The sequence below is a fragment of the Dermacentor variabilis genome, chromosome 5, assembly GCF_050947875.1.
Source record: "Dermacentor variabilis isolate Ectoservices chromosome 5, ASM5094787v1, whole genome shotgun sequence".
Classification (NCBI taxonomy): Eukaryota; Metazoa; Arthropoda; class Arachnida; order Ixodida; family Ixodidae; genus Dermacentor; species Dermacentor variabilis.
The window spans coordinates 20,349,092-20,362,997 of record NC_134572.1 but is presented as its reverse complement, the minus strand read 5'-3'; the positions used below and the strand labels follow the sequence as shown (position 1 = coordinate 20,362,997).

The following is a 13,906-nucleotide window of genomic DNA, read 5'->3' as shown; positions in this document are numbered from 1 at the left end:
TGCGTGCACGAATGATTTGATTTTGCTCGTTGGCGGATGGACAGAATGTGTTGAAAAATTGGATTGCTGTGTCGAAGACAGTCTGTATTTTCTTAATTTTGGACAAAATTAATTTTATGGCGCGAGTGCGGATAATATTGGCAGCACATTTGTCTATATATCTGCTGAATGGAAGACTCAAAGAAAGTTTATTTGGCATGAGCGCCTGTCTAGAGCGCTGCTCCGCGCGAGGTCGAAGGTTGTTTCGTGGTCGGCTGCGGCGGCCGCATTTAGATGGGGGCAGGATACGAAAACGCGGCACATTATTTATGGACACTTTTTCTAATTCCTGGGCAATCGAAATCGCTCTGGATTCATCACTATGGTGGGCCTCATAGACGTATCATCGCATATTTTAAATTTATTTTTGCTGGAGTAGAGCGCCTATTTAATGTACTAGAATGAATCAGGGCTGTCGGCAATGAGTCTGAAGAAAATTTCTAACTTTCACAGCTATGAATTCGAAGTGAAAAGTCACCTGCTGTTATTATCTTGCCAACACCGGAGTCCAAACACAGGTCATGTCAGACAGAGGGGCCCAGGGCGAAAGTCGCAAGTCCGAGATGTGACACAAGTGCTAAGCGAGAGAACGGGCTAAGGGGTAGGAGGGGGGCGGGGAGAAAAAAAAAGAGCTGCAACCACCGCCACTACTGGGTGTGGGCACGACCGGGTCGTTTCGAGAGCTGTACGTCTCAACGTCACGCGCTCGCTTTTTAAGCTTGCAGGACGCGTGCTCTGGCTGGCGATTCTCTCGAAAGACGTGTGCACTGTCGAACGCGAAAAGCCCTTTTCCCGTTATGCGAAGAAGAAAGCAAATGATAGCCGGAAAGTATGCAAGAACCAGGGAGAAACAGCATTACGTGCCGGCGGAAAATCGCAGCGAGCCGTTTTGCGGCACCACTTTCGCCCTCCCTTTCCCCCCCTCCCCCCGTGCCTGCCTTTCAACCTGCCTTTCCCTGAGCCTAAAAATGCACGCCCGCCGTGCCGAACTCTGGATCGCCCGTTCACCGCCAGCGCCCGTCCTTTACAGCAACTCGAGGCTTGGAGCGGTTTTGAAAACGGCTCCTGAACTGCCAAAACGAGGAGAGGAGTAATGCTTAGATTGAAAAAAAAAAGAAAACGAGAAGAAAAACGAGAAATGAAGCACATTTCTTGTTTTTACTCCAGGGTTCCTTAAGATGCACTCCGTTTCGCGATAGAATGGCAATCCTTCTTTCCTTTTTCTAGCGGCCATTATATTTGAGAATGCAGTTAGGAATGCGGGGGGGGGGGGGGGGGGGGGGGGCTAGTGCGCCAGTATACAGACTGTGCGCGTTTGACTTCTCCATTCCGTGCGCCCATTCTTACCGTCTGATCGGGTCATTCTATATACAAAACCACTTTAGTGCCTACGGAAATATGTGCAGTCGAAATGAAGAAAAGATAAACACTCAAAACAAAACAAATATTCCAAATCTCGCTTGAAATGATATTTTGAGTTCATCTTTTACTTCAAATGACGGTTACGGAGATGATTTTTGTCAGAGTATATCTTCAGAATTAGGTAATTAGTGCATTTATCTACTTCTCCTTTTCAAGTACTACTAATGTTTGAGGCATTGAATGTACCAAGCACTTGTGGACTAGATGCTCACTAGTCGCGTGTAAAAAGACTTGAGTCAACACCGCTTAAAGGCACTGGTGGTACATCCTAATGCATGATTTTAGGGCCAACGACTTTTCTATTTTAGGTAACTTAGATTTATAGCCAGTAGAAAAAGGCAACATAGTATCGCACGCGCTAGTACAATTTCAGCGGTAATCAACAATACCTTAATGGCACTAGATGTGCCTCAAAGCAGCAGCCGAGCTATGAATAACACACTAACGAGCACGTGAGGTCAGTGCAGACCACAAGCATGCTCTTTGGCTTCAGCCAAAGGCTCAGCCGGCGGGGTTTTTTCACGCTCTCATCAGCACCCGGTCATTGTGAACATAAATTTTACCAGCGATATCATGCCGAGCAGCAGGCACTACAGGTGAGGAGCAACCATGCCGCGTACGCCAGTCAATGCACCTTTCAATCAATTGTGCTGGCCTGTTGATAAGTTCATGACGGTAAGGTCACTTCAGTGTTCTTGGGTGTTTTTTGTGATTTAATTTTCTTGGCCATGCGACACGATGTAGCCGGTGCCACCTAAGGATACTGATCTGTTCTTTAACGTCATGTTGGTAAAAAATATAAAAGCTTTCGCATTACAATATTGTTGAAAGTTACATTATTCACCAAGTCAGAAGAAGTATCCGTCAACTGTTGTTTATTTATTTCTATCTCATTCAAGAAAACCAGACAGTCCGGACTGTCCACTCGTAGAACTGTCGTGGTAGTATCATTTGTCTTCGACATTGGCCAAGGAAAGATACTCATTAGATAAAAAAAAATTCTTTTTACTGCGCAAACCTCAGGATGGAAGGAAGAGGGTGACAGGAACACTGACAACCAAGTTTATTGCTCCGATAAACTTGGTTCAGCCCAAGCAGCCCAAGCAGCCAGCCTTTTGATGAAACAAATATTTAGGAAGCGTATGCTATGTAAGCCAGAACATTTTTATTCATCCAGTGCTCTACTGAGTGTCATATGTTGTGTCGCTATTCTCCCTTTTTACGCAAATTTGTTTCCTTTGCCAAGTTACAAGGAGTAGCCGGTGCCACCATAAAGGCGCCAACCTCTCCTAATATTCATTTCAATAAAAGAAAAAAAAACATCAGACCACAGGAGCTTTAGCTGCTGGCACTTATGGATCTCCATGTAGTTGTGTTATTGTAACTGAGAATATTAAACGACGAATATCACTTTACGTCCCCCTCCCCTCTTCTCTCAGCGTAGGGTAGCAAACCAGATCTCCCTCTCTGGGTAACCTCCCTGGCTTTCCCCTTTCCTCTGTCTCTCTCTCTCTTCCCAATCTTAGATTTCTTTCGCAGTGTTCTGTTTTTTCTCCGCTACTGTAGCGCATTTCAAGTGTCCCACCTCCAACGTATTGTTGAAGCTCTACTTTGCGTGCTGCAAGCAAAGCTATCGATTTCGATCCGCAAATGAGCTCTTAAAATAATAGGGCGGTATAACAACATCACTCTTGTCTTCTTTGCTGAATTCAAAGTGTAGCTTATGTCGTCATTTGTATCAAAACACTGTTGTCGACTCTAGAATTTTCCTTCGCCTTTTGGCGTTATATGATGTAAACACTTTTGCCTAAGCGGCAAGAGTTCGTTCTTTCGTTCGTTCGTTCGTTCGTTCGTTTGTTCGTTCGTTCGTTTGTTCGTTCGTTCGTGTTCGTGTGTGTGCGTGCGTGCGTGCGTGTGTGTGTGTGTGTGTGTGTATGTGTGTGTGTGTGTGTGTGTGTGTGTGTGTGTGTGTGTGTGTGTGTGTGTGTGTGTTTGTGTGTGTATGCGTCCATTCGTATCAAGTCACATTTCATCATCATCAGCCTAGTTACGCCCACTGCAGGGCAAAGGCCTCTCCCATACTTCTCCAACTACCCCGGTCATGTACTAATTGTGGCCATGTTGTCCCTGCAAACGTCTTAATGTCATCCGCCCACCTAACTTTCTGCCGCCCCCTGCTACGCATCCCTTCCCTTGGAATCCAGTCCGTAACCCTTAGTGACCATCGGTTATCTTCCCTCCTCATTACATGTCCGGCCCATGCCCATTTCTTTTTCTTGATTTCAACTAAGATGTCGTTTACCCGCGTTTGTTGCCTCACCCAATCTGCTCTTTTCTTATCCCTTAACGTCACACCCATCATTCTTCTTTCCATAGCTCGTTGCGTCATCCTCAATTTCAGCAGAACCCTTTTCGTAAGCCTCCAGGTTTCTGCCCCATATGTGAGTACTGGTAACACACAGCTGTTATACACTTTCCTATTGAGGGTTAGTGGCAACCTGCTGTTCATGATTTGAGAATGCCTGCCAAACGCACCCCAGCCCATTCTTATTCTTCTGGTTATTTCAGTCTCATGATCCGGATCCGTGGTCACTACCTGCCCTAAGTAGATGTATTCCCTTACCCCTTCCAGTGCTTCGCTACCTATCGTAAACTGCTGTTCTCTTCCGAGCCTGTAAAACATTACTTTAGTTTTCTGCAGATTAATTTTCAGACCCACCCTTCTGCTTTGCCTCTCCAGGTCAGTGAGCATGCATTGCAATTGGTCTCCTGAGTTACTAAGCAAGGCAATATCATCAGCGAATCGCAAGTTGCTAAGGTATTCTCCATCAACTTTTATCCCCAATTCTTCCCACTCCAGACCTCTGAATACCTCCTGTAAACATGCTGTGAATAGCATTGGAGATATCGTATCTCCCTGTGTGACGCCTTTCTTTATAGGGATTTTGTTGCTTTCTTTGTGGAGGACTACGGTGGCTGTGGAGCCGCTATAGATATCTTCCAGTATCTTTACATATGGCTCATCTACACCCTGATTCCGTAATGCCTCCATGACTGCTGAGGTTTCGACTGAATCAAACGCTTTCTCGTAATCAATGAAAGCTATATATAAGGGTTGGTTATATTCTGCACATTTCTCTATCACTTGATTGATAGTGTGAATATGGTCTATTGTTGAGTAGCCTTTACGGAATCCTGCCTGGTCCTTTGGTTGACAGAAGTCTAAGGTGTTCCTGATTCTATTTGCGATTACCTTAGTAAATACTTTGTAGGCAACGGACAGTAAGCTGATCGGTCTGTAATTTTTCAAGTCTTTGGCGTCCCCTTTCTTATGGATTAGGATTATGTTAGCGTTCTTCCAAGATTCCGGTACGCTCGAGGTTATGAGGCATTGCGTATACAGGGTGGCCAGTTTCTCTAGAACAATCTGACCACCATCCTTCAACAAATCTGCTGTTACCTGATCCTCCCCAGCTGCCTTCCCCCTTTGCATAGCTCCTAAGGCTTTCTTTACTTCTTCTGGCGTTACCTGTGGGATTTCGAATTCCTCTAGGCTATTCTCTCTTCCACTATCGTCGTGGGTGCCACTGGTACTGTATAAATCTCTATAGAACTCCTCAGCCACTTGAACTATCTCATCCATATTAGTAACGATATTGCCGGCTTTGTCTCTTAACGCACACATCTGATTCTTGCCTATTCCTAGTTTCTTCTTCACTGTTTTTAGGCTTCCTCCGTTCCTGAGAGCCTGTTCAATTCTATCCATATTATAGTTTCTGATGTCCGCTGTCTTACGCTTGTTGATTAACTTAGAAAGTTCTGCCAGTTCTATTCTAGCTGTAGGGTTAGAGGCTTTCATACATTGGCGTTTCTTGATCAGATCTTTCGTCTCCTGCGATAGCTTACTGGTTTCCTGTCTAACGGAGTTACCACCGACTTCTATTGCGCACTCCTTAATGGTTCCCATGAGATAGTCGTTCATTGCTTCAACACTAAGGTCCTCTTCCTGAGTTAAAGCCGAATACCTGTTCTGTAGCTTGACCCGGAATTCCTCTAGTTTCCCTCTTACCGCTAACTCATTGATTGGCTTCTTGTGTACCAATTTCTTCCGTTCCCTCCTCAATTCTAGGCTAATTCGAGTTCTTACCATCCTATGGTCACTGCAGCGTACCTTGCCGAGCACGTCTACATCTTGTATGATGCCAGGGTTCGCGCAGAGTATGAAGTCGATTTCATTTCTAGTCTCACCATTCGGGCTCCTCCATGTCCACTTTCGACTAACCCGCTTGCGGAAAAAGGTGTTCATTATTCGCATATTATTCTGTTCTGTAAACTCTACTAATAATTCTCCTCTGCTATTCCTAGAGCCTATGCCATATTCCCCCACTGACTTGTCTCCAGCCTGCTTCTTGCCTACCCTGGCATTGAAGTCGCCCATCAGTATAGTGTATTTTGTTTTGACTTTACCCATCGCCGATTCCACGTCTTCATAAAAGCTTTCGACTTCCTGGTCATCATGACTGCATGTAGGGGCATAGACTTGTACCACCTTCAATTTGTACCTCTTATTAAGTTTCACAACAAGACCTGCCACCCTCTCGTTAATGCTATAGAATTCTTGTATGTTACCAGCTATTTCCTTATTAATCAGGAATCCGACTCCTAGTTCTCGTCTCTCCGCTAAGCCCCGGTAACACAGTACATGCCCGCTTTTTAGCACTGTATATGCTTCTTTTGTCCTCCTAACCTCACTGAGCCCTATTATATCCCATTTACTACCCTCTAATTCCTCCAATAACACTGCTAGACTCGCCTCACTAGATAGCGTTCTAGCGTTAAACGTTGCCAGGTTCAGATTCACACACACACACACACACACACACACACACACACACACACACACACACACACACACACACACACACACACACACACACACACACACACACACACACACACACACACACACACACACACACACACACACACACACACACACACACACACACACACACACACACACACACACACACACACACACACATCACATCACATCACACACACACACACACACACACACACACACACGCGCGCGCACGCACGCACACACACGAACACGAACGAACGAACAAACGAACGAACGAACGAACGAAAGAACGAACTCTTGCCGCTTAGGCAAAAGTGTTTACATCATATAACGCCGAAAGGCGAAGGAAAATTCTAGAGTCGACAACAGTGTTTTGATACAAATGACGACATAAGCTACACTTTGAATTCAGCAAAGAAGACAAGAGTGATGTTGTTATACCGCCCTATTATTTGCCCTATTATTTGCAATCAAATGCAGTAGCCTCCGCAGTTGCAGCGAGCATTCATGTTAATAATCAGCGCGCCACAGCTGATTACTTTTCACGCTTTGTATGAAGCCCTTCCTTAGTCAATTTCGTGCAGAAGTTAACGAAGCCTCGCACAAATGAATTAGGAGCATATAGGTTGTATATGTTATACAATAGTCGATAAACTTCGCCTTAGAAACACGTGGCCCGTATTTATGCAGGGATACAGCCTTACCCGTGCCTGTAGAGTTGTGTGTGCCTATCAAAGAACCAAACATTACGAGGCAAGGCGTTACTCTCGATGGCACCTCCCCGTGGTGATAAGCGACATGAATAGAGATAGAGAGAGAGAGAGAGAGAGAGAGAGAGAAAGAGAGAGACGAAGGGGGAAAGGTAGGGAGGTTAACGAAGGGCGTGACCGGTTGGCTACTCTACACTTGGGGAGGGGGAAAAGGGAAGAACAGATAAGGAGAGAAAAGAAATAGTCAGTCATTCACAGTCAGTCGCAGAGGGATCTCCACTGTTACAAGCATTCATACAGTCCAGTGTCCTTCAAGAAGCGCAGAAGGAATTTTGTGACCTCTTGCATGCAAGAATGCATGAGCCATGGTTCAAGGATCCTTTCTTCTGAGAGCACTCTGTTATCTAGCAGGTTAAGTTTAGCTTGTAAAGTACGTCGTTCAGTGTCAAAGGATGGACAGTGACACAGAAGGTGCTCTAGAGTCTCATTCCACCCGCACAAATTGCACGCCGCACTGTTGGTCATTCCCATCAGGAATTGATAGAAATTTGTAAATGTGGCGCCAAACCGAATGCGACACCGTAAGGTCGTTTCGCGACGGGGCAGTCAAGGTGGCAGGGGAAGTCGGAACGTAGGGTCGCGAAAGTGCAAGAGTGAGTTGGTTAAACCCGGTGAATTCCATCGCAGAAGTGTGATGCGGCAAGTGATTGAAATTGTCGCGCAGCATCAGTTCTTTAAAGTTGTATAGTAACCCGCTGAGGTTTTTGGTAAGCCGAACGTGCAGCTTCATCTGCACTGTCGTTGCCGTCAATTCCGCAATTTGCTTGGCAACCATTGAAATACAATGTCGTGGTCTTTCTTGAGCGCGTAATGATGACCGCACATTATTTCGTACATTAGCCGCTCGTGTTACCCATGACGTAGGGCAAACTGCAGAGCTTGTACGGCTGCTTTGGAATCGCAGAAAATGGCTCAACGCTTTGATGACTGCTGGAACACTTACTTGAGTCTACCTTGAAGAGCCTCAAGTTCTGCTGCTGTCCACGTTGTATTGTGCGAATATTTAAACTGCAAAGCGACGGCGTCTGATGGAACAATTACTGCTCCGGTAGAGCTGTTTGAATTGGTGGAACCGTCCGTGTAAATGTGTATGCGGTCAAAAGAACACTCGTTGAGGAGAAGCAGAGACGCTTCAGAGCTAGTGGTGACAAGTCTGCCTATTTAGCTATACCAGGAATTTAGTGGCGCACGTGAATTCGCCGGAGACACTACAATGCCGATGTTCGGCGTTTCACAGGCTTGAAGCAAGATGGTATCGAGTCATGATGTATTGTCACAATACTACAGAACGTAGCCTGTGGTCTTCAAACTGGCAAATCGGCTAAATGGTGGGATAGTGGAGCTGCGGGTGTCGCAGATTGCTATTGTCTTGCTCTACGCTGACTATATTTGCATCTGGGCATACGGCGTGACAAGGCGACAAGTTCGCGCCAGAATACAGAAAGCGGCAACTCTGACAGCGGCATACCTTCGCAGACAAGGTCTGACAATTTCTGCAAAAAAATATGCACTAGTGGCATTTACACGAAAACCGATGTCTTTTCACCCGGTATGTATCGAGGGCCAGTCATTTAAGTACAAGAAAGCTCACAGGTTCTTAGGCGTTACTGTGGATCGTGACCTCACCTGGAGTCCGCATGTCTCATACAAGAAAAAAAAAATAAAGCTCATTTGTATTGTGAATATGTTCAAATTCGTAGCTAGAAAATCGTTCGGACCATCCCAGCGCTCCCCGTTGTAGCTATAGGTATTTTGCGATACAGTCTTCCTGTTTTGTCCAACACATGCACGATTAATCTCCTTGCACTATAGAGCGTACAAGCCCAAGCACTTCCGACATGTCTTGACCGCACGAGATGTTCTCCAACAGCTGCAACGCTTGGCATTGCACAGGAGCACCCGACCACCACTTATATAATCGGTGACACGCTAAGAGCGCACATTAAACACCTTTCTCGGCTACGTATAGCTATGACAGCTACAGCTAAGGCCGTTTCTGTTCTGTGCCTCTGGAGATTCACGGCCCTTGAGTGGTTCAGACACCGTCTTTCGATTCTAATGGCAGACACCCAGGCTGAAATTTACCAAGTGGGAGAACCTAATAAATATACTTGGAGACTTGTCCATTTCATTCTCTAAAACTAAAGATAGAAACATTGTCTTGCTTACAAAATTCACGCGCAATGAAACCGTCGACAGAGAATAGCTTTGTAAATGCGACCGTCATCATACGCTGTTCAAACGACGAGGAGTCAAGGCTATCAGCATACATAACGAATATAAACACGACGCCTTATCCACTTACAGATTTGTCGTACATTACGGATACGCCAACTCGAGTCTCGCTTTGCGAACACGAAGAACCAAGGCCCTAAGGGAGGTAAAGAAAAATAAACAAATTCTTTGAGGGAGCACTGAGGACGAACCAAAGGAGGCAGGGGGGGGGGGAGTGAAGGGGCGGACCATTCTTTGCTCTCAGCGGCAACAAACGACGACGTGGAAATATAATTCCTCGCCCTTTTCTGCGAGCGCAATTCATTTCCGGGATGGCTGGGCCCTAAAACGCTGTTCGACTTCGCCGATCCATCATTCGTTGGAGACGAGCTCTGCCAAAGCAGGGGAACGAGCGGTTTTGTGGCAGGAAGCCGGAGACGAGGCGGCGCGGCAAAACTCGTCGGCCAGTGGTGCTCGTGCAGAGCGGCGGATCCTCGTCCTTTGTGCCGAGGCATAGTTCTCGGCTTGGCCCTCTCTGAGCAATTCCTCGCCGCCACGCTTCCGCCATTCTCGCTGGCAGGCTAACAAAGGGGCAGCGCATCGCATCTATACCGCTCAGTGTGAACTCACGAGGTGCCGGGGCTTCGACACGCCGTTACTCTGCTCGAGGCACGTTATGTTGCCAAAAAATAAAGTGTCGCTGTATGACTCACGCAGAACGTCAAGAAGTGAGTGTTTTGTGTGCGTGTCATTTGATCCGTAAGCGTTATCTCTGAGATCTATTATTCTTGGCCGAATGACGTTATGTTTCTGTGCACCTGCTGGGCGTGTGTTTCGTGTCCTCTAGTGCTCTGCCCTGAGGATCCGCGGTCATTGAGCAATAGGGAACGTTTATTCGCTTGTGGGCTTTTTCTTTCTCTCTTTCTTGTTGCGCATTAAGTTGGTTTGCATCTCCAACAAATCATTTGTTTCTTTGTAATACGTCCCGAGGCTCGGAGTATACGGTCGCATCTCAGCGACTGTCTCTTCGGCCAGCGACTCAGATGGCTGTCGCGACATTCTCGGGCGAAAGCGGCTGCACTGTCCCGCAAACGATCGGAAAGAGCGGCCGAGCAGGAAGCGTTGTTCATGGCGTAGTCCCGCAGTATATTTTGTGCATTTCGGCGCCATGCGGTCGTTACTTCGTGCGGTGCGGCCACCCGTCCATGCGCGTCGCTGCTGCTGGCAGAAAACTTGGAACCACTCTTTTCAACCAACGTAGTGATACGCGTCAGTGCGTTTCGTATTCATAGCTTTCGTACCAGAGACTTTCTTTAGTTGCGCATTCTGCTTCTGCCTGTTCGTAATGCTTCTTCTCGCTCCACACAAGCGATTCAGGACGATGTTGTTTTCCATCTTTCTTTCTATTGTGCTGATACCAGCAGCGCCGCATCGCATTGCCGTCCCTTATATCCTTATATCCTTATTGATATAATCATATAATCAATAAACTTTAATGTGTCCTACAAGGCTGCCCTCCCCTTCTTCAGGTTCGATGAGAAGGTAATTATCTTGCCTTCGCTCGCATGCAGCTAGGCTTCACTAAACGAACAGCGGCCAACGTAGCTTAAGCGTGCAGTAGTTTGAACACTCAGACGGCAACATCGTTGACTATAAGTGTCTACAAACATAACCGCGTGCACAGAGTTAATGTATTGATTCTGTCCTTCCTCTCTCATTTTTCATCCTTCTTCCCTCTGCGCAGGGAAGCAAACGAGACGCTTATATATTTACTGAAGTTAAAAAAAAAGGAGAAGAGATTTAGTCACCTACAATAGTTACTGCAACTTCTTTTCATGTAATAGTAATAACAATTAAAGATATTGTGATACACAGAAGTATCATCACATGTGCCGAAAATCTAGAGCGGAGTTAGGAGAGTAAGTGTAGCTCACTTTCGCTGTCTTTCCTTCCTTCTTTTGCTATCTTTTTTTTTTAAGAAAGGAAGGTTGGGGCAGGGGGAGGGGGTGCGTGTTCGGGAAACTTCTGTATAGTAATAGCACTTACTCATCAGTCTGCCTTCTGACACCGCAACATTTTTCTGTTTGAGTTCCCCGAAAAAGGAAATCTGGTTGATAAGACGCGTATTTTTGAGGTTTCGACGTCTCGTTCACTTGGCGCCTTCAACTTGCTTTATTCTTTCTTCCAGATGACTGAGTAACGACGTTCCTTGTGAGGCTGAACCACACACCAAAAGCCGGACATTCATTGGTAGGTACACGGAATCTTACTAAATATCAGTTACAACGAAGTATATGGCGTACATACAGAGAGGGAATGTTTACATGAAACAGGGTTGAATTCACAGCGATGCTGACATGCGCACGAATATACTGGAGCATTGCTTGATCTATCTTAGTTATATCTAACATATGTGCCTTATGTGAATTCAGGAGTAGCATCGGCCGACACACTGTCTTGCGCAGTCCCTACATTCATGGCTTATCATATACAAGGTCACTAGTCTTATATATAAAGCTATGGACCTTATAACTCTTCTGACGCCTTTTGATAAGGCAGTTGGTAGGTACGCTTCTGTGCGTCCCGTTCTCTTTGTAGTGTCTGTTTTCGCGCGTTTCAAGAGTATCAAATGTAAACCGCAACGACTTGCCCAGCAACTTGTCCGTTTCTGACACACGAAGATTGCATGCGGGAGCAATAAGCGAGCCAAGGATTAAGACGGCCATCAAGTAAATGCCAGGGCCTGCCGGAAATTACGACAACGCGAGGTAGCCCACAGTCTGACGACCGAGCTCGCGTGACTCAGTCACCGTTCACAAGACATGGGTTTGCCCCCAAGCGCTCTACAACCTTGCCCTGTAGGGTAACGGGGCTGTCTACAGAAACGCTGCTCAGAAAAACCTCCATGGCTGCCATCTCTGATCCAGCGACCCTCTTCCCGGAGAGCTATCTTGAGTGGAACAGGCCATTTTAACCAATGTTAGAACAGGGTATACGAGATGATGTATAGACGACGTCATTGCCTCATTAAAGTAGCGATGGCAATGCAATGACTTCGACAGCCCGCAACCACCTCCGATAGGGAAATGCTTTGCATGTGCAAGGTCGGTAACCCCAAATGTTCACCACCTGGCGTGGGAATGACAAGTACTAAATATTTCCTGGAAAAGTGCTGGTCTAAGGTGGGGGACTTCGTTCGAGGACTGGGACTGGCCACGTGCTAATGTCAAAGAGACACGTAGCTCTCTATAGAGCTTCGCATGTGAAGCTTTCATAGTGCCTCAAATGTGTATCTTAGAGTGTATCATTAGTTTAGAGTGCAATTTTTTTTCCACAGTGTGTATCATTCATTTCATTTTGTTGTGTTTGTCAGTAACATGCTACGCAATCTGTAGTGAATGTGCCCGAACTGGCCCAAATACCCACCCTAGAGAAATGCCAGCGCGAATAGATTGAGCTACACCTAGCCCAATCTCTCTTTCCCTTGCCAACTATCCCGAATTGACCTCAATCACTCATTTAATTATATTATGCTCTTTCTCTAACACTTATTTGCCTAAAATTCCGCGTAACTACTTACACAAGGTTAGACTTACATGAGAGACATATCATAGCAGCATTGCGACGTCTGTATGAGAATTGTCAGGTCTGCGCCGCAGCCCAGATGAACAATTGGTAGCAGAGACGCGAATGCGCTATCATCAAGCGGTGGACAGAGGCCACGGTGGACAATGGCTACCTGGGCACTGCAACACCACTGACAATGAATGTGCCGACAAAGCTGCCCGTAAGACACATGGTGAATGTGAAAGCGCCTCGATACTATTGTCGAGAATGGATACAGCGCGGCACGTTAGCGGTCTTGCCCATATTATTACTGTAGAAAAAATGGAACACACCGTATTTCACCAACCTGCACCTATATGCCATGGACCCGCATATGAGATTACAAGTTTTTCCTGGTTATACCTCCCTCTCTCTCTCTGTATGAGAAGGTACGCGGATAATATATAAATCTAAGATATTGGTACTTTCCAAGATAAACTTTAATGCGACATGCGCTTTCCTCTGTAACCCTGGTGTTGGCCACGCGCCAAGTATTTTTTCCGCGGTTAATGACCGTTGATCTAATAACATTGAATCTGACCTCAGTGTTAGCCTTGCAGTTTCGTCTCTTGAGCACTGGAGACGAAAGTAATACATATATATATATATATATATATATATATATATATATATATATATATATATATATATATATATATATATATATATAATCGTCAGCTTGGACGGAAGGGCGCTGTGGACTTGAGACGCATTTTATGGCGGTCACAAAGTGCTGCGTGTATGCGGTAGCAAGCCGGAGGCAGTGCAAATCAGTCTCGAAATTTCTCTCATAGCGAGGATTTGGCAGAATTTACAGCTTTATACACGAATTTATGAAGTCCTCAGAACGCTTAGAGTGCTGATGAAAGCAGGTGTTTTTGCTCAGACGGTCGGATATCAGTATCAGGAGTAGGCGGACTTTATTGCAATAAATAGGGAGATTATGTGTCTTCGTTATTGTGCGCCCGCATTGGAGCTGCATCCACTG

General features: G+C 45.9%; 1 protein-coding gene across 7 annotated transcripts in view; it reads left to right on the top strand.

The window, feature by feature from the left end:
* LOC142582334 (irregular chiasm C-roughest protein-like) overlaps positions 1-13,906 on the top strand; it is a 940,430-nt gene that overhangs the window by 154,044 nt on the left and 772,480 nt on the right. For 6 of the 7 annotated variants that reach the window (XM_075691923.1, XM_075691922.1, XM_075691928.1 and 3 more), the window contains one exon: positions 11,501-11,562. The exons of the other annotated variant lie outside the window; for it this stretch is intronic. The gene's annotated coding sequence lies outside the window, so the exon portion shown is untranslated. The remainder of the gene's footprint in view (positions 1-11,500; positions 11,563-13,906) is intronic. 7 annotated transcript variants of the gene reach the window in all.